General features: G+C 42.6%; 1 protein-coding gene across 5 annotated transcripts in view; it reads left to right on the top strand.

The window, feature by feature from the left end:
* FLRT2 (fibronectin leucine rich transmembrane protein 2) overlaps positions 1 to 19,181 on the top strand; it is an 86,001-nt gene that overhangs the window by 40,519 nt on the left and 26,301 nt on the right. Inside the window, exon 1 of one of the 5 annotated variants that reach the window (XM_053377717.1) lies at positions 11,145 to 11,292. The exons of the other annotated variants lie outside the window; for them this stretch is intronic. The gene's annotated coding sequence lies outside the window, so the exon portion shown is untranslated. Of the gene's footprint in view, positions 1 to 11,144; positions 11,293 to 19,181 lie in introns of those variants that run through there. 5 annotated transcript variants of the gene reach the window in all.

Below are 19,181 nucleotides of genomic sequence, written 5' to 3'. Positions count from 1 at the left end.
AAGCTGGGCACTCAAAGGACAGACCCACACCATATCTTTATGACACATTTAAACCACATTATCACTCCCAAACTATCCCGGGAACTCTAGTTTGCTAAGGGTGCTGGAAATTGTAGCTCTGAGAAGGGTAGCTCTTCTCAGGTTTATTTGAGCCAAGAAATGTGCAGTGAATGTGCTGGAATTGTATGGTGTGAATCTGCCCCATAAATTCCATGTTTACCTCAATCTGTGATTTTTTTAAAAGAAAAAATATCTTCTCACATACATATTTTAACATGTACTTTCTCTCAGGATACATATTTAAATACATATTTTGATACATGCTGAGAAATGTGCTACAACATTCAGAGCAGTGTAAACTCCCAATGGATAGCTGAGTTCTGATCCACAGATTAGAGTGAGAGGTTCAGATCAGGTCACATTGCATATGAATTTGCAAAGATTGCTCTCCTTAAGCATCCCTAACTGGGGTTCTGAAAAAGCGGCCTTCCAGATGGTGTGTAGAGTGTCCTCTACATCTGCAGTTGTGCATCTGGGGGCTCTTTCAAATCTCATAATAAATGTTCGGAGGATGGAGGCACATGATCTTTCCATGCACATGTTCAAGTGACTTTCACAGCTGAAAAGGATGTCAGACTGTCTATCCCACCAAACTTACAGCACCAAGACCCATATTGTAGCTGGCAAAGATCTCCACTCTTGAAGCTGCCGGGCAAATCCCAGCAGTTTGCTGTATCCCTCCTTGAAAATAATCTCCTGCTGCCTTGTCAAACTTGTCTGGCTACAGCCAGTCAGGCCGTTTTGACACGGAGAACATGAAGCTGTTGAATTAAGGTGGCAGGGTTCAGAAGGAAATCTTAAATGGCTCAGGCTGCCAAAGAGCTGCTTTGCTGCTGAATTGGTTCTATTTTCTTTTTAACAGCCCATTTACCGAAGGGAAAGGAATTCGGCAGGTAAAATAAAAGAGATGTTAAAAAAAACCAAAAAAACCTGAGCCATGATTGCTCAGTCAAATCCCACTTAATGTACAGCAAGCTGCAATCCAGCCTTGTTTTTTCCATACCGGTTGTGCTGCTTCTTATCTTGTTTGTCAGAAATGAAAACAGGTGTACGAGGTTCTCCCTCCCCTGATATTCAAGATAGTCATAAAAATGCATACATTTATATAGTTAATGTGTCCTTTTTCTTTTGCTCGGAAAGAGGCAGTTAAGGATAAAGTCAGTGCTGTGTTCACGAAGCCTTTTGTTATTCAGTCATGCGGGGACGGGATGTAGCAGTGCTTTGTCACCGGACTATGCTATCACACCATCTTCGTTTCAGGGTGATATTTACACGGTGCTTGATCTGAACCTATTCTACAAATCAGCATCAAGGATTTCTGAGGGCAAATGGAGTTTTGCTTTATTTCATTGACGCTATCCCCTTTTAACTCGTTCTGGCAGTCAAATGTGCTGCTCTGTATTAAGTTCCACCTTAGCACAGATGCCTGTAGAGTCACATATTGGTGGGCCAGCACTGGTCTGCATCAGAAATGGCAATTATCTCCCCCTCTGCTGTATCAATGAATAGTCAAGCAGATGAAGTGACATCATCACTGCAGTCAGAAATGAGGAAGCTCCAAGCCTGGTGATGTGACATCATACACTATCCCTTGATTTTATGTGTTCATTCGTTTATTTCTACATTTATATTCCACCTTTCCTCAAAGAAACCCTGTATCAAAAAGGATATTGTAGAGGTTGGAAAAGGTTCAGGAAATGATCAAGAGAATGGAGCAACTCCTCCGTGTGGAAAGCTTGCAGCATTTGGGGACTTTTTAGTTAGAAATGTATGAAATTAGGATTGACATGAAGAAAGGGAATAGAGAAAAGCTTTTCTCCCTCTCACAGAACACAAGAAGTCATTGACATCCAGTGAAGCTGAATGCTAGAAGATTCGGGGCAGATAAAAGATAATAGTACTTCTTCATGCAGTGCATAAACTATGGAACTCACTTCTGCAGGGGATGGTGATGGCTACCAATGTAGATAGCTTTGAAAGAGGATTAGACGAGTTCATGGATGAGGTTATCGATGGCTACTAGCCCTGATGACTGTGCTCTGCCTCCATAGAGAGCCAGTGTGGTGTAGTGGTTAAAAGCGGTAGACTTGTAATCTGGGGAACCGGGTTCGTGTCTCCGCTCCTCCACATGCAGCTGCTGGGTGACCTTGGGCTAGTCACACTTCTCTGAAGTCTCTCAGCCCCACTCACCTCACAGAGTGTTTGTTGTGGGGGAGGAAGGGAAAGGAGAATGTTAGCCGCTTTGAGACTCCTTAGGGTAGTGATAAAGCGGGATATCAAATCCAAACAACAACAACAACAACAACAACTCTTCTTCTTCTTCTTCTTCTTCTTCTTCTTCTTCTTCTTCTTCTTCTTCTTCTTCTTCTTCCATAGTAATGGTTTTGAATGACAGTTGCTAGAAGCCACAGGAGGGGAGAGTGTTTATGCGCTCAGATTTTCTGAAAACGGGTTGCTGCACTCGATGATCCAGAAGACACTTCTTATCTACTTATATTGTATACACTTCTCATGCTCCCCCTTTTTAATCCTGGCCATAACCACGTAGTGCAGGTTAGCCTGAGAGACTGCAGCTGGACCCAGGTCACATAGAGGGCTTTATGTCAGTAGAGATCTGAACCCTAGTCTTCATCCAGGTCCTAGTGCAACACTTTAGCCTCTACACTGCACTGGCTGATACCATCCCATTGTTGTTACAAGGGAGGGAATAGAAGCAGAGATGAGGCTTGTGGCCAGAGCTGATGTCATGGGTTGGCATAAGTAGGCAACTGCTAAAGCAGAGCCCTCTGTAAGGGCAAAGAATTCCTGCCCTTCTCCCTCACCCTTGACACCTGCTCACACAACACATGCTTTACTTTTGGGGGGGCGGGGGGAGAGACAGACAGACGGATGTGCCATCACGTGCTCACCCGCTCAGCCAAAAGTTCTTCATGGCAAGTGATTCGTCAGTGGTGGGACAGAGGAACAACTACAGCAGCTGCAAAGAGGGAAGGATGCTCTAGCGAAGGTGTCTCATCCAAGGGCATCTTGTCCAAAGCCTGGAGCCAGCATTCTTTCTGTGTTGATGGCTGCAGTCCTTAGGGGGGACATCCAACTTTCCTCCGCCTCTTTGTACTTTGAGAGAGTGTTTCATTGAAGCTAATCACCCAGGATTTTCTTCTCATGTTGCAATATTGTAGTCATTGTTTAACAAAACTCAGGTATTGTGGGAAGAGGAATGGAAGAGGGATGTAGTTTCAGCTGCAGTTGTTAGTGTTCACAAACTTTATCATCACCTTAGAATTATCCCCACTTTGCTAACATCTTTGATTACATCTTTCATTTACAATAGGTGATTGTCTTCTTCTGTTACTCAACCAATGGTGTAAGAATTGCAATGAGATTTCACACCTACTCATCTCACAGAAGGCATTGAGTTGTTGTCAAAACATCACAATGTCTAGATGGTGATTATAAACCTAAACTAGATTACAGGCAGTACTCTGAATCTGAAGGTTCCTTAAGACTTTTTACCAATCATTTGAGCCACCCAATTACTTAATGTTTTCTTATTCTAACATCCTGGTAGTATACATGATATTGCTGCCCTGGACTTCTTTGGGAGGAAGGGTGGGATAGAAATTAATTTTAAAAATAAAAATGGGTGGGATCTAACTAACGAGCCCCATCAGTTGAAGTCCTGTGCAAGAACTTCCACTTGTGCAATGAGGCTTTCCCCCTCCCCTCTATGTGCCCATGTGCACCCCAATATTTGCTGGGGGAGGTCAGGAGAACCCCACCCCGAACAGCCTGTCGGGGGAGGAGAGGAGGGATTGTTCTGTCTGGAAAGCTGAAATTCTTGCATAGACAGAATGACTGGATGAACTCAATGTTGAATTCCACCCATTGTTCCCAGGTCAGAAATTCAGTTTTAGACAGTGATGTGGAAGCCAATGTGAGGCTTGGTAGAAGAGGCTGGTATTAGATCATTTTGATGTATAATCAGTTGAGAAGTTGAATGCTTTTCATTCATTTGTCCCTCACTTTTCACTCAGTATGATAACAACTGGAAATGGTGGATGCAGATAAGGTAACTCCCGCAGCACTGAAGCCAGTTCATATCTGAAGTTTTCGGAAGTTAAAGGACATGCCCAAGTGGGAGTAGAAGCAGTGGAGAAGCAGGAGCCACCATATCTTATAAGATGTTGGCTAGCTGGCTGGCTGCAAAATGTTTGTTTCAGGCCCAAGAAATGCAAAAGAGTAAAATGCTGTTCGTGTCTATGTGGTAGAATTTTTTCTGTGGCAGGTATGCTTATTCAGCACATCTGAGGCTTATAAACTACATGGAGGACAGCAGAAATGGAAGGAACAAGGGGGCTCCAGCAGCTATAAAATGTATCAAAGAACAGCACCCACCCCCCAGCGCAATAGCTGATCAGAAAGAAGCTGTTTTATTTTTGTATAAGAACTAATATGAAAGAGGCCTCCCAGCATTCTCACAGGCCCATATAAGAACAGCATAAACAGTTGGGCCTGATGAGCATTGACTGTTCCCAACCCTAATCCTGAGGAAAGCCATCTAATTAGATTTTAATTTGACCCTGACTTGTTTTTTAGGAGGTAATTTAATTATTGCTTGATCTTATACCAATGTTATATATTTGATGTTAGCTGCCCTGAGCCCAGTTTCAGCCGGGGAGGGTGGGATACAAATTAAAGTTCATAATAATGAACTTTAATTTGTATCCCGCCCTCCCCAGCTGAAACTAATAGGGACGCGGGTGGCGCTGTGGGTAAAACCTCAGTGCCTAGGACTTGCTGATCGTAAGGTCGGCGGTTCAAATCCCCGAGGCAGGGTGAGCTCCCGTCGTTTGGTCCCAGCTCCTGCCCACCTAGCAGTTCAAAAGCACTCTTAAGTGCCAGTAGATAAATAGGTACCGCTTTATAGCGGGAAGGTAAACGGCATTTCCGTGTGTGGCACTGGTGCTGGCTCGCCAGTTGCAGCTTCATCACGCTGGCCACGTGACCTGGAAGTGTCTTTGGACGGCACCAGCTCCCGGCCTCTTGAGCGAGATGAGCACGCAACCCTAGAGTTGGTCATGACTGGCCCGTTTTGAACAAATGCAAACTTTACAATCAAATCTAGGCAGTTGGATCATTTCATTCATGACTTGAAAGTGGATTTTTCATCCGAGGGCTTTTTCACACATGTTGGGAAACTCAGGGCTCAAACACAAACACACACAAGATGAAGTATTTCACACAACACAGAGTTAAGCTATGGAATTTGCTCCCACGAGGATAGTGATGGTCACCAACCTGGATGACTTTAAAAGGGAGGTGAAACAATTTCATGAAGGATAAGCCTATCAGTGATAAGAGTTGTGATGGGAAAGGGACATGGCTTAGAGGCAAAGCATTGCTTTGCATGCAGAAGGTCTCAGGTCCAATCCCAGGCATCTCCAGGTACAGATGCAAAAAAACCCCTTCCTGATTAACCATGTCAGCACAAGCCCTGCGCAAGGGCTTCCATATCTGGCCTTTTCTTCCTCTGCATCCCCCCCACTGCACATCTGCTCCCCTGCAATTGGTGCAGGGTGTGCCAGGAGAACCCCCAGAATAGTGTACAGAGGGAGGGGCAGAGGATTGTGTTTTCGGACAGCCTGATATGCCTGAGCAGATGGAACGTCTAATAGTGGGACATTGAATTCCACCCAGTGTCTGGAATCCTGGAGATGCGCTGACAGTCATTGCTGACAGTCCTGTGCTAGATGGCCCTATGACAACACACACCACGATTGCCTCATTACGTAAATTATGTTTAGGACACCACAACACACACGTATCTGGCTATAAAGTAACGTAACATTATATGCAATGAAACTGTAATTTAATCGTCATATCAAAAAATTGCAAAGCACAGTTCCTGATGGCAATAATATATCATATTACTATTAACCTTCTTTATGTGTTATTGTCATAAAGTCCAAGGATTATCAAGTCCAAAGATTACAACGTACAGTTCCTGTTGGCAATGCCATTTCATACTGATATTTTCCTTCTGCATCATCCTGTGTCTTAAAAGTGTAACAAACGAAACTTCATTCTGCATCGTCCTATGTCTTGAGAGTGTAACAAACGGAACTACTTAGTAACAACAAGGCAGCTGATGATAGACCAGTTCTCAGGATACACCCTATGATGGCCCTATGAAACAGTTTCCTATGCTCCTATAACTGTGTACTTGAGGCAGTATTCCACTGAATGCCAGTTGCTGGAGAGCACGAGGGAGAAGAGTGCTGATGTGCTCAGGGTCTGCTTAAGGGCTTCCCATGGGCATCAGGTTTGCCACTGTGGGAACAGGATGCTGGACTAAATTGAACTTTTGGTCTGAACCAGCAGGACTCTTCTTACATTGTTATGTTTATTAGGTTTTGAGGTGCATACCTAAACACTTCAGGAATGAGTGTGATCCAACAAGTTGGCTGGAAGGCTTTGACTAGATGTCCTCATCAAAGAGATGGACTTGATAGAACCTCCCCATTGGGTGTACTCCCAGTGGGAAACATGGACTTCTTTCTGTGTATCATATGAACTGGCTCTTGATAAAGAGTAAAACTCAAAAATGCGGTGTCAATTATTGCTAGCCAGAATGGTAGGCTCTGGGTGGTTGGGCAGCAGAATCTACTTGGTTACACAGTCCAAGGCTGCATTCAAATAGCAGTTTATTCTGTTTTCCTGACATTTCCCTAACTGTTAATTTCCACATTGTATATGCCCTTCTGAACAGCATAGCCACCTTCTAGAAATATGGAGGGATATATCATAAGCTTAGCATCTGTTTCTGTATCATTTGCTTCTAGAAAATACTTTGCTTACAAATAACAGGGGAATGAGCACTAAACTTGTGCTATATTCCACTATATGTCTGGATGAGGCTTATATGTCATGCAAAAGCTCAAATATAATGCAAAAATTGACAGGAAAATGGCAAAAAACCCAGAATAAGCTGACATGTGAATGCAGCATAAATGATAGAGAAATGTTATAGAAATGTTGGTCTCAGTGTCCTGCAAATTCTTTGCTCTTTTTGTTCATGAAGGGTTTCACCACACTTTCATTTTGAGGCTTAATTTTGTAAGTCGCTAGACCAGCCTTCTCCAATCTGAAACCCTCTAGATGTGTTGAACTACAACTCCCATCAGTCCCAGCCAGCATGGCCAATGGTCTGGGCTGATGAGAGTTATAGACAAAAATAGCTGGAAGGTTCCAGGTTAGAGAATGTGAGCTTTCCATGGTGGTACTAGAAATCACACTGCTGATCTTCTTCATTTTTAGGTGATGTGTAGAACTTAATCTTTGGCTTAAGAAAGATAAATATATTATATTAAAGAACAAGCAACATTTTACAACTCTTACTGCATGACTGGACTATTTCATAGCTAGTCTACTGAGAAAGAGGTATATGTAAAGCTGTAAATACTTTGCATTTATAGAAGTAAGACTTGACTTTCCTGTTTCAGTTTGCTAATTTTCAGAAGGCAGCACAGATACTTTGGCATTCACTCAAATACTCTGTAACATTTCATTCCCTTAGTCACAGATATAGTTATTTGACTTTTTATAAAGCTCTTATTACAATTTTTCAACGGCAAAAGTGGGGGGGGGCTTGTCCTTTGAAACCATATTTCAACATTATTTTGATCCAGAACTTTCCCAGGGATAAAGAAACTCTGAACCTCCAGGTGATGTTCTGCATCAACTCTCATCACCCCCAAACATCAGTGGTAGTTACTGTAGTCTATCAGCAACCAAAGAGCCACAGATTCCCCCATCTTACCACAATAATGCCCTTTGTCTATTTCCACTATTTCGTTACATAACCTAACAATAGGATTGTGCAGCATTCATTACCAAAGTCATAAGACTCCTTGTTGTAGAGTGGTCTTGTGTTGATGTGATAGTTCTGAAGAAAGTGGTTCAAGGATTACAGTCATAAGACCATGCCTTCCCCCTTTGCTTCATTTTGTGACTCCAAGGCTCATTCAGCTGTCAAGTTTGCCATCAGGAAAAGAGTCATTATCAATTTGTTGCTAGTCTCCAAATATATTTAGTGGATGGGGTACAGCAGAGAACCAGTACATGTGTAGGGAAGGTATTATTTTATACCTGTCCCTCCAGTAACCTCAGTATAATTCTGAGGACACCAGGAATAGGAGACTTTTGGCCAGAGGTGCCCACTTGGGCCCCAGACTGTGAATGCCCAGTGACGTCATGTTGTGCACGCACTGCTCAGCCGCCACTCTCGGCCGCCGTGGCAGGACAGAGTCTCCACCTCCACTGTCTCTGTTGGGGCCTGACATAGTTGCAGATGCACCCCAGAAGCACAGCCACAGTGGGCCCCAATAGAGGACTTGTGGTGCATCCCTGGCCCAGCTGCTGTGGCGGCACCAGAGAGTCAGAGGTAAGGCAGCAGGCAGTGGAGGACAGGCACCCACAGTGAAAATTTTGTGGGTGCCCAGGCATTCAGGGACCCCTGGAGTTGGCAACTGTGCCTGGTGGGCCTTTCACAATAACATGAATGGCCAACTCTCATCAGGTCCTGGTAAGATGGCCAAAGGTCAGGAATGATCAGAGTTGTAACCAGTGCCATTTTTCTAGAAAAAGAGGTGCTAGAACTTACCTCTTGCATTCTCCTAGAATGGCAATGGTGCCCACCTGACAGGTGCCAGTGCCAGTGGTGTCACAAGGGGGGGGGCGGGGGTGGTGTGTCCCAGGTGCCATGTCTGGGGGGGGGTGAGAAGAAGGCACCCCATGGGGGCTCTCAGCGGCACAAGTAGCCATCGTGCCGGTGCAGCCACATGTGGAGGATCTTCTGTTCGTGGCTGCAGCCACGAGCAGAGGATCCCAGTGTGGCAGTAGACCTCTATGTACAGTGCATGTGCAGCATTGCATGCATGCGCTGTATGTAACAACACTGCACATGTGCTGTACATAGCAGTTTGCCGCTCAAGCGCCATATGGACAGTTGTGGGATCCCTCCGTCGCCGCTACAGCCGCAAACAGAGGATCCTGGCACCGTCCATACGGCGCTGGAGCAGCGCCACTGGCAAACTGCTATGTACAGTGCATGTGTGGCGTCGCTATATACGGCACATGCGCTGTACATAGCTGTTTGCTGCCCAGAGTGTCACGACACCTGCAATCGCCCCTGGCCAGTACAGTGGCACCTTGGTTTAAGAACAGCTTAGTTTATGAACAACTTGGATTAAGAACGCTGCAAAGCCGGAAGTAGGTGTTTTGGTTTGTGAACTTTGCCTTGGAAGCAGAACATGTTCTGCTTCCTGTTAAGTGTGTTCCATTTGTAAATTGAGTCCCCCGCTGCTATGGCAAAGCACGCCTTGGTTTAAGAACGCTTTGGTTTAAGAAAGGACTTCCGGAATGGATTAAGTTTGTAAACCAAGGTACTACTGTACTGCGTTCCGGTGAGTTCTGGCAGGAAAAAAAGGTCCGGGTTAAGCCAAACTCATTATGGGAATTGCTCTATGTGCTATACTCCTGACAGCAAAATATAACATATAATTCCCACTGGACTGCACACGCTAATCTCTACTGCTGTCTCAAGCTACTGGTGTCAGGCGACACAAATCCTAAATATTTCAGTGGAGGAGCATCCAAGATGAATGTCAGCCTACAGCTGTTTTTATGTATTTTCTTAGTTTTGCTCTTGTTTTAATTATCCGTTGCTTGTTTTCCTACTGGGCTATCAACTCCATGGCTAATGTTTGCAAAGATGCCCGATGTACCGTGGGTGATAAATGCTACTATTATCTTAAGCAGGGAGAGGCTGGCTGCCCTTTTAATTCAGAGGATCTTCTGGAGGGATGGGGTGGAAAAGGATGGGTGGCAGACTGTTTTCTCAGTGCTGTTCCTTTGATACCATCTTGGCAAAATAGCCATATATTAAAGACAACACAAAACGTTGGCTCAGTTCCGAAATCTAAGGGGACCCGACTAAAGTTGCTTGCTTTAATGTTCAAGGGAAAGAAAAATACTTGGAAGTGCTGTTCTGAACCATTATGAATCAAAGGGATACTCTATTTCCAGATGACACATCATGAATGTGTTTCTCTCCGAGACGCGGGGTGCAACTTTGATTTGTGCTAGTCACAGGCGAGGAAAGCACAGTGGCTTTGGGCACAATTCATCTCAAACCAAAGGCTTTTTCTAGTTTTGCACTGTACTACTGCACTGTAAATTGGGGGAAAGGACCACAAGCCAGAGGTTCCAACTTAACACAGGGCCATTGCTTAACATTTTTGAGCAGTGTTGCTTCCTTGTACTCTAGTGCATCATATGAACTAGTAAATGTCCAGATAGTTGGAGTATCCAAGCCCCATATCTAGAGCCAAGAGGAGAGAACAGCAGTTGAGCAATTGATGGGAACCCATTCAAAAGACTGTTTATCTTAAGGGTTTACCATCCTGCTTTCATTACTGCCTGGATCCTCCTGGCTTTCTGGGTCATAGCAGGAACAAGACTTTCAACACCTCCTAATCTCATAACATACTTTGCAATTCTCATGGACGTTTTAAGTCGACATTGCTCATGTCTTGCAAGTAATGAATTGAGAAACTTAGCAATTCTATAGTTTGTCCAAGTTAAAAGGGGGTCTTTTAAAACCTCAAACTAAGGACCTTGTCTCCAAGGACATCTTAGAACCATTTTTTTTCTTCCCCTGAGGAGAAAAAGCAATAAAACTTCTCTGAAGCATGGTGCAGATGATTATTTAAATAGATAGATAGATAGATAGATAGATAGATAGATAGATAGACCACTGACTTTCTAAAACAATGAAGGACAGAAGAAATGTCAGGCAGAGATTTCTGCCAACCTGCCTTGTGAGAAGCTTCTTCCCAACATACAGCCATATTTTATCCTTTCATCAAATTGAAATCAAAAGAGGGCTGTTAGATTTTATAGTGTGTTTGATGGTGCATTGCATTACTAGCTGAATCTTCAGCCTAAATGTTCATTTTGAACAGTGAATTAACTACTTAAGCATCCTTTAGAAGAGGCTGAACCCATTACCTTTGTTTTGTTTTTCGAGTCTTTAAAGAATACCTTGGTGCAGTCATAATTGCCTTCCAGAATTATCTGGGTTTTCTGGAAGCAAGTTTTAGATGTTTTCATCAAAATATGTTTTCAAGCCTATTACACACAGTGTTCAAAATGGTTCCAAGAAAGGAAGAGGTGATTGTTTCATTTCTTTGCTCTCCAATGTTTAATATGGGTTCTGTTGCAGTTTCATATTTCTTTTATTGTACTGACGGAGAAAATTTACGAACCAAGCCATTTTTAACCATCAAGATCATTATAATCATTGTTGAGTTATATGATATGATATGTAGAATGGACTCAGGAGATAACGTGATGTGATTGGCTACACTGGCATTGATGCAATTTAACACTAATGAGGGCTGTTGGGTTTTGATGTGAACAGAGGCAAGAGAAATAAAGTGAAGCGAAAGCTTGAATGCAAAGTGAGAATCTAGGTGCATAGTCTAGAAGACCGTGGCAACTAGCTTGCACAACAATGTATCAGATTACAGATTTTGGGGTGGCAAATTGTTATGGTAAGAGATCAGTTGGTATCTTGAAAAGAATTACCTGATCGTGACTCAGCAAGTCTTTGAAATGAATGGCTATGTTGAGAGTGTTGTGTTTGCAGTTCCTGCCTTTGTCAGGTTTAACCTCTCTCTGTGTGATAGGGGAACAGAGAAAGGTAACAAAAGTCATGAGGAGCTGTGTACATGTTCAGGACAGGAAAAAGTTGCTAGAAGGTGCTAACCCTGCAGCTTACTTACAAAAGGAAGGAAAATATATATAAGCAATGTACAAGATGAGTAACAATGTAGACCGCGGGCATAGGGAACTTTTCTTTGCCAGGAAGAGAGTTGTGCATTAAAAGGAATAAGAGAAATATTTTCTGATGTGTTCCTCCCCTGCTGTGGAAATCTGTGTATGCCATACCCATGTGTGGCTGATGAGTAAATCAATGGCTATTTGGTGCAGGGGATAGAGGAAATATGATGCTTTTGTTTTTTCATAACCTTGGAGTTAGCACTGCACTAATCACCCTACTGTGTTGGTCTACAGTATTTCAGATCCCTCTCTGTAAAATTACTTGAATACACACCCTGTGTTAGATTCTCCTTGCACAAGCAAAGCAAACTGAAGATGTGAGCTAGAAGGTCTTGTTTAGTTGGGTGGCTCATTTAATAAGTTCCCGGCTGTTGTACCTTCTCTGTATGCTAGCCATCACACAGGGGAGATTATAAGGGTAAATTACCAGAAGCTTATTAGCAGACTCAAGGTTGCCATTTTAGGTTGGTAATGATGAGATGATAATGATGATGATAATACTGAGGAATTATGTTGCACTTTCAGTTATTCAAAGCGCTTCACGTACATTATCTCAATAATCCTTACAACAATCATGTAAAGGTAGATCAGGATTACTATCACCACGTTTCAGATCAGGTGTTGGCATGGGACACATCCCGCTTATGACTACCAAGCAACTTTGAGGGAAAGGTGAGATCTGAATGGGGAACTTAATTGGCTTATAGCTCAGGATCTCAGGCACAATGCTTTGCCAGCTCTCAAAGTCTGCTTGCATTAGCGAGGAACTCCAAAGTACTGTGGCCCTGCTCCTTTGATGGTTATTTTAGATCCATGGAATTCTATACTGTGTAAGCCATGGGAATCAAGAAACCATTTATTATGCTTATGATCGCTATTCCCAGGATCCAAAAAAGGTGAGCTGTGATTCACTGAACTTGTCAGGCTTTACTGACTGCCTTTCATCTCATTTCAACCTCTGATTCATCTCTTGAATGAGAAAACAAATCAGAAGTTCTAGTGGAGAGGGAGCCAATGTGATGCTCTGTAGGGGTTGTTGGACTACAACTCCCATCATCCCTGACCACCGACCATGCTGGCTAGGGCTGATGGGAGTTGGAGTCCAACAAAATCTGGGAGAAATCTCATTGGATACCGTGGTTCTTGTTCATTCAGTGATTTCTATCTTGGGATAGTGAGAAAAACAGGTCCTATAGAAACAATTTAGCTTTTATTTGTAATTATACAGCAAATACCTCCTGGAGCCCAAGGCATACACTTTAAAAGTTACTTAAAAGTTCCTTTGATTCAGGAGGCACTTTGGAACAGATTCTGATCTGAATTATTCTGTTGTTACTGTACACCTCTGCAACTGAGATCTGAATCTGTTCTTTACATTTCATCCTCATTCCTTAGAAATGGAAAGGTTATAACTTATAAGTGCTTTGGAAATGATAAACAATCCTCCTCTTTGCATAAAATCTGAAACCAATTATCCTTTTGTGGGGAGGGGGGGACTTTGAAAAGCATATGGTTACCCCCACCCACAAACACACTTGTTTCCCAAGCCAGGATATAGTAAAACACACACACACGTCATCTAAGCTCTGCTTCTTAAATTCTGGAGCACAGCCATAAATTTTAATTGGTAATGCCAACCTTTGTAATTCAGACTCTCTGAGTCAATTGCACAGAGCATTCCTTCAAGGAATTTGGCCCTCAGAGTAGAAATTGCAAGGTGCCATAAAGGAACTGTGGCAAATATTCATTGAATTCCGTACATAAACCCTACATAAAATCCCTTCAGATGTATACAAACCCCTTTTATCTTTACTGCCCAGACACATTTGCATGACTGGCTTCTGAAGAAGCTTGCAAGATGCACATTTCAGGCTCTCTCAGATAGTTAAATGGCATTTTCTTGAACTTTTGGGATATATACTCAAGACTAGAAATGCTTCTAATCTGTTGGTGGTGGTAGTCTAATCGGTAGAAGCAGCAGCAGCAGCAGCAGCAGTACTACATAGCCATTACTGAATATGGTGCTTTAAAGTGTTTTCAAAAGCAAAAAAGGAGAGGTTCATATCCCATGAAGCTTACAATAAACAATCAACAATAGGTCAAACAGCAGACGGATGGGAGGAAAGTCAAGGACAGCAAAAACTTTCCCCCAAGACTGGCTGTTAAAGGAAAGTTTCCCTTTCTCTTTCTGAGACCTTAGCTCTGATTTGAAGAGCTACAGCAGTTGTTCTTTGCAGAGCTGACAAGTAAATCAGCTGGATGTGGACGCATTTGGCCCCCAGGTTTAATAATATTGCCATCCCATGATCTAATACATTGTAGAAAATATGAAAAGAAGACAGGAAAGGAAGAAAAGGGGGAATGGGCGAGTTTATTTGTTACTCAGCCTTTATGACCAGAGAACTTGGCACATTTACGGGAATTAATAATAGTTTAATATAATTATAATTATTCATAATTTAATGATTTGTCTGCAATTTCCGGAAACGGTTGAAGACATTCTTGTTACAACAGGCTTTCCCAGTTGGATAAATGGGTCTTTACCACAAGTGCCCACTTGCAGTGGTTTTAGTCTTGTTTTAAAGGCACTGTATGTGTTGTTTTTGTGTTTTTAATTGTCTTGTGCAGATCACCCTGAGATGGTGGTTTAGAAGGCAATTAATAAATCAATTGTAATAGTAGCTGTAATAATTAGGGAGGTGCCAGAAACTGCCCTATAAGGAAATGGCTCCTCTTGTTGCAAGACCTCCCGCCAAGTACAGAGCAAGCTTACCTAAATACTGGAGCAGGCTAAGGTGAATATCAGGTAATTATATGAACAGAACCCAAATTCTTGCCTGCAGGCACTAGCTTAGCAATACCTGTAAATTCACCATCTACCTGAGGCACGTTCTTACTGGAATAAAAATGCATGTCTCAGTGTGTATCTTGCAGTTGTTTATGGCAACTCCAGCTACTCCCAACATTTCTTTTAGCTTTACAGTGTTGCAAGCTCAGGCACCACATGAGATTCATTATACGCTGAGAACAGGACTGTGTGTGGACAGTTTCTCGAAATTCTTCACTCTATTTTTGAGCAGGGAAAGAACACGTGCACTAGTTCACTGATTTTCTCCATCTTCTCCCTGTTAGCAGTGACAATCCCACAGTTTCTTTCTCTCCCCCCCTTTTTCGTTTTTATGCTGCCACTGCAGCGGGTTACAGAAGCAACTATGTTGACAACCCAGACACCATTTTGTTTCATCTGCTTTGCCTCATCATCTGTAGCATCTTTATTTTATTTTATTTATACATCACCTGATTTTAGAAACAACCCTCAAAGTGGTTTACAAAAAGGACAAAGCAATAAAGTTATCAATAAGGAAAATGGACAACAACAGCTTAAGACTTTCTAAAAGTTACAATAACAATGAACTAAAAACAGATTAAAACTTGCATCAACTTTACAAACATTTGGGTAGGCTTGCCTAAACAAAAATGTTTTTGGCAGGTGCTGAAAAGAGTACAGCAAAAGCACCTGCCTGAGATCAATAGGCAGGGAGTTCCACAGTGCAAGTTCTTACAGATGCAGAATGGGTATTATGTGGCACCTGTAACAGAGCCAGTTTCACCAACTGAATCAGTGAAGTGGGACCTTCTGTTTGCTGCCCAGAGTGACTGGGACAATCCAGTCAGAAAAGTGGGGTATAATGAGTATATATTTATTATTACTATCATCATCATCATCATCATCATCATCATCATCATCACAAAACCTTCATGTCAGGCTAATGGACTGGTGCCAGGCAGGCTGTGCATTGCTTTACAGTGGTACCTCGGGTTACATACGCTTCAGGTTACATACGTTTCAGGTTACAGACTCTGCTAACCCAGAAATAGTACCTCGGGTTAAGAACTTTGCTTCAGGATGAGAACATAAATCGTGCTCCCGTGGCGCGGTGGCAGCAGGAGGCCCCATTAGCTAAAGTGGTGCTTCAGATTAAGAACAGTTTCAGGTTAAGAATGGACCTCCAGAACGAATTAAGTTCTTAACCTGAGGTATCACTGTACCTGCCTTTCAAATCAGCGAAATGAATCAAATAAAACGATAATTAATAATTGGCAACAGCAAAGATTGTGGGGCTCACCTTCTTGAATTGCATGAATTGATTCTCATTGCTGTTCCCCAGCATTGCTGTTCCCCAGGGACAACCATACATTCATTTAATCATGACCTTCTAAATCACACTCCCCATTTGCACTCTTCCAGTAAACAGAGGAACTTCAGCCAGGGCTTTCATAACAGCGTATTCCCCACCGGGACTCCAGTTCCCTTACTTCCACTTGCATTGAATTGCCGTGAGGTTGGTACAAGAGGCTGAAGAAAGGAGAGCAGGAATACAGCTGAGCTACAAGCATTAAGGGCCAAGTTTTTCTAAGTGTAGATTTCTGAGCCTGAAAAGAAGTGCTGCTTAGCAGTTAAAGCCCGGGGGGCACAGAGACATGAACTCATGACTTTAGAATCTGTGTTACAGATGCATATTTCTCCCTGAGCCTGTCTCTCTTTCCTCTGGCAGAGACTTTCCTTTTTTTTTTTTTTTTGGTAGAGACTCCAAGAGAAGCAAGGAGAAAAGTTACAACTTCCGTTACAGAAATAGTAGTAGCCTTCCTGCCTACGCCCCGTTTGCGTGCACTAAATAATTTGAAGGCAAGTGAATTTTAAGAGGCTCTTTGGAAGCTGAAGACAAGTGTTCAGGCAGATGGCGAGAGAAGCCTCCTCAAGGAGGATTAGAGCTCATCTCATTGCCTATAACAGGCCTAACCAGCGTCTGTTTGGGGCAGAGATCCGTATCATAACTCCAATTAGCTGTGTTCAGTTAATTGTGTGTGAACAATTGCATGCATGTTAAAAAGTAAAAAGTAACAGGGTGGGGTGATAGCAGGATTGAAGTCATGGTACATGGAGAAAAGGGTGAGGTTAATATTTCTCATTTGTCATCACCCTGACAAAATTCCTCATAGCACAAAGCTCCTCTTATCTTGGGGTGGTGGTGGTGGTTCAGTTTCCATAAAGCTATGCTCTGTCTCCTGCTGAGTTTGGCTGTGTGAGGCATCCGAAGGAACAGCAAGAATTGTTTTATCTCTCAGAAGCATAAAAAGCTGGGTGAAAGGGCCCTTTCTGGGCCTAGTAAGGATGACATGCTGTTGACTGGGGCCAGTTCTAGGGAGCAACCAGACTGGCTGCCAGCTTGTTTCAAAACACAGGTAGGGAGAGACCAATAATAATAATAATAATAATAATAATAATAATAATAATAATAATTTATTTATACCCCGCCCATCTGGCTGAGTTTCCCCAGCCACTCTGGGTGGCTCCCAATCAAGTGTTAAAAAAGTACAGCGTTACATATTAAAAACTTCCCTGAACAGGGCTGCCTTAAGATGTCTTCTGAATGTCAGGTAGTTGTTTATCTCTTTGACATCTGATGGGAGGGCATTTCACAGGGTGGGCGCCACTACCGAGAAGGCCCTCTGTCTGGTTCCCTGTAGCCTCACTTCTCTCAATGAGGGAACTGCCAGAAGGCCCTCGGCACTGAACCAGCTAGCTTCAATTTATGTTGGTTTCAATCCCTCCTCACAATCTTAAATTCGGTTTGCCACATTTCCACATCAGTTGTGATTTATTTCTTTATTTTAAAAGCATTTTGTAGGCCATTTTGCTGAATATACAGATTCTTGCAAGCAATCTCACCTAATATAATGCATATATGTATGCAATTTTGAGAAATATGCCCTAATACACACATTTTTTGAGTTTTTGTAGTTGGAGGACTGCAGCACACAATTCTGGCATGATTGCAAATCACGGAACACACGTTGGACAAAATTATATGTATTATCTGTGGCCATAAAGCATATGGGAGAGTTACCTTGTCTCTGCTACTGTTCTACAGTGGTAATTAAACATTACCTGTCTGAGAACGATGTCCTGAGGATTAGTTAGAAGCCCTACCTGGCAGCAGAGCAGGGTTCTGTTTGTCCTCGATAGGAGACATGAGGTGGCAGTTTCATTTTATTGTGGGTAGAAATCCCCTTACCCATCCAGCTAGTGATGGGATCTCAAATGAACCAGAAAATTAGCCAGTTTCTCCGGTGACAGTTGTCTCGTTAGACAGCACGCTGCAGGCAAAATTTGCCATGCACAAATCCCAAACCTGCCCATGCAAATGGATACTGTATTTACTTAGGCAAATCTGATATTGATACACTAAAACGTGGCCACTTGAAAAATGAGATGTGGCAGGGTTTGTGTGCAAATATGAGGGCTTTCTCCTTAGGTTCTGATTTAAACAAATGATTAGAATTATAATTTTTTTAATAAAAAAAATCAGTCCAGATGGAGCGAGAATAAGTAGTTATACTACTGAAGCCCTCTTTAGATTATGGTGACAAAATCCTGTACTACAAGAGTGTTGCTAAGCACATTCCCTTTCAGTCTTGGGCTATGCCTCATTGAACACAAGCCAGCAAAGGATACTCTATCATGTTTGCTTTCATTACTCTTACAGTAAGATATCTGGGACAGGCTGGCTGCGTAGTTTAATGGAGGATGCTGTTTAGCTTCATTTTACCTTCTGTTGTCCAGGGAGTGGGTGAGATCGTGTTACTGTAAATATTTCACTGAAGGGCCAAGTGGGGCAGTTGGATTGATGATCAGTCATATTTACTTAATGCTTACCTTCAGCAACAGAAGCTCTCAGCTGCTGGTTGTCCCCCACCCCCACCCCGTTTTTCACTGGTGTATTCTTAAGATATCTTCTGCCCTTTGGCTTTTCTCGTGACATTATTTTTCAAAGCTTATGCTCTTATTGAGCTTCAGCCTAGATAAAATAGGCAAAAAACAAACAAACAACCTAGTGCACTATGTGCACATATGGTAGCAATTATATAAATCAATAGGCTGTATATATATGGTAGCAACTAGGTGGAGTAGCAAAGAAAAGGTGAGGCTATAATGGGAATGGGAGAGAAAGAATGGTAACAGAGAGATATGTTGCCATGTTGTTCAAATGGTACCAGTTAGAATATAATGTTGAGGCTGCGTAAGATTGGCAGGTAAATTATCAAGTCCTAAATGTACTGATCATTCAGCATTAATCTATCCCATAAAAATAGATGGTTGAACCCTGGATGGAGACTCAATAGGCCTCTGGGATGGCAGAGAATTAAGCACAGCT

The sequence above is a fragment of the Podarcis raffonei genome, chromosome 1 (assembly GCF_027172205.1).
Source record: "Podarcis raffonei isolate rPodRaf1 chromosome 1, rPodRaf1.pri, whole genome shotgun sequence".
NCBI classification, from domain to species: domain Eukaryota; kingdom Metazoa; phylum Chordata; class Lepidosauria; order Squamata; family Lacertidae; genus Podarcis; species Podarcis raffonei.
Note: the sequence above shows the minus strand (reverse complement) of the source record. Positions and strands in the feature narration are given on the sequence as shown.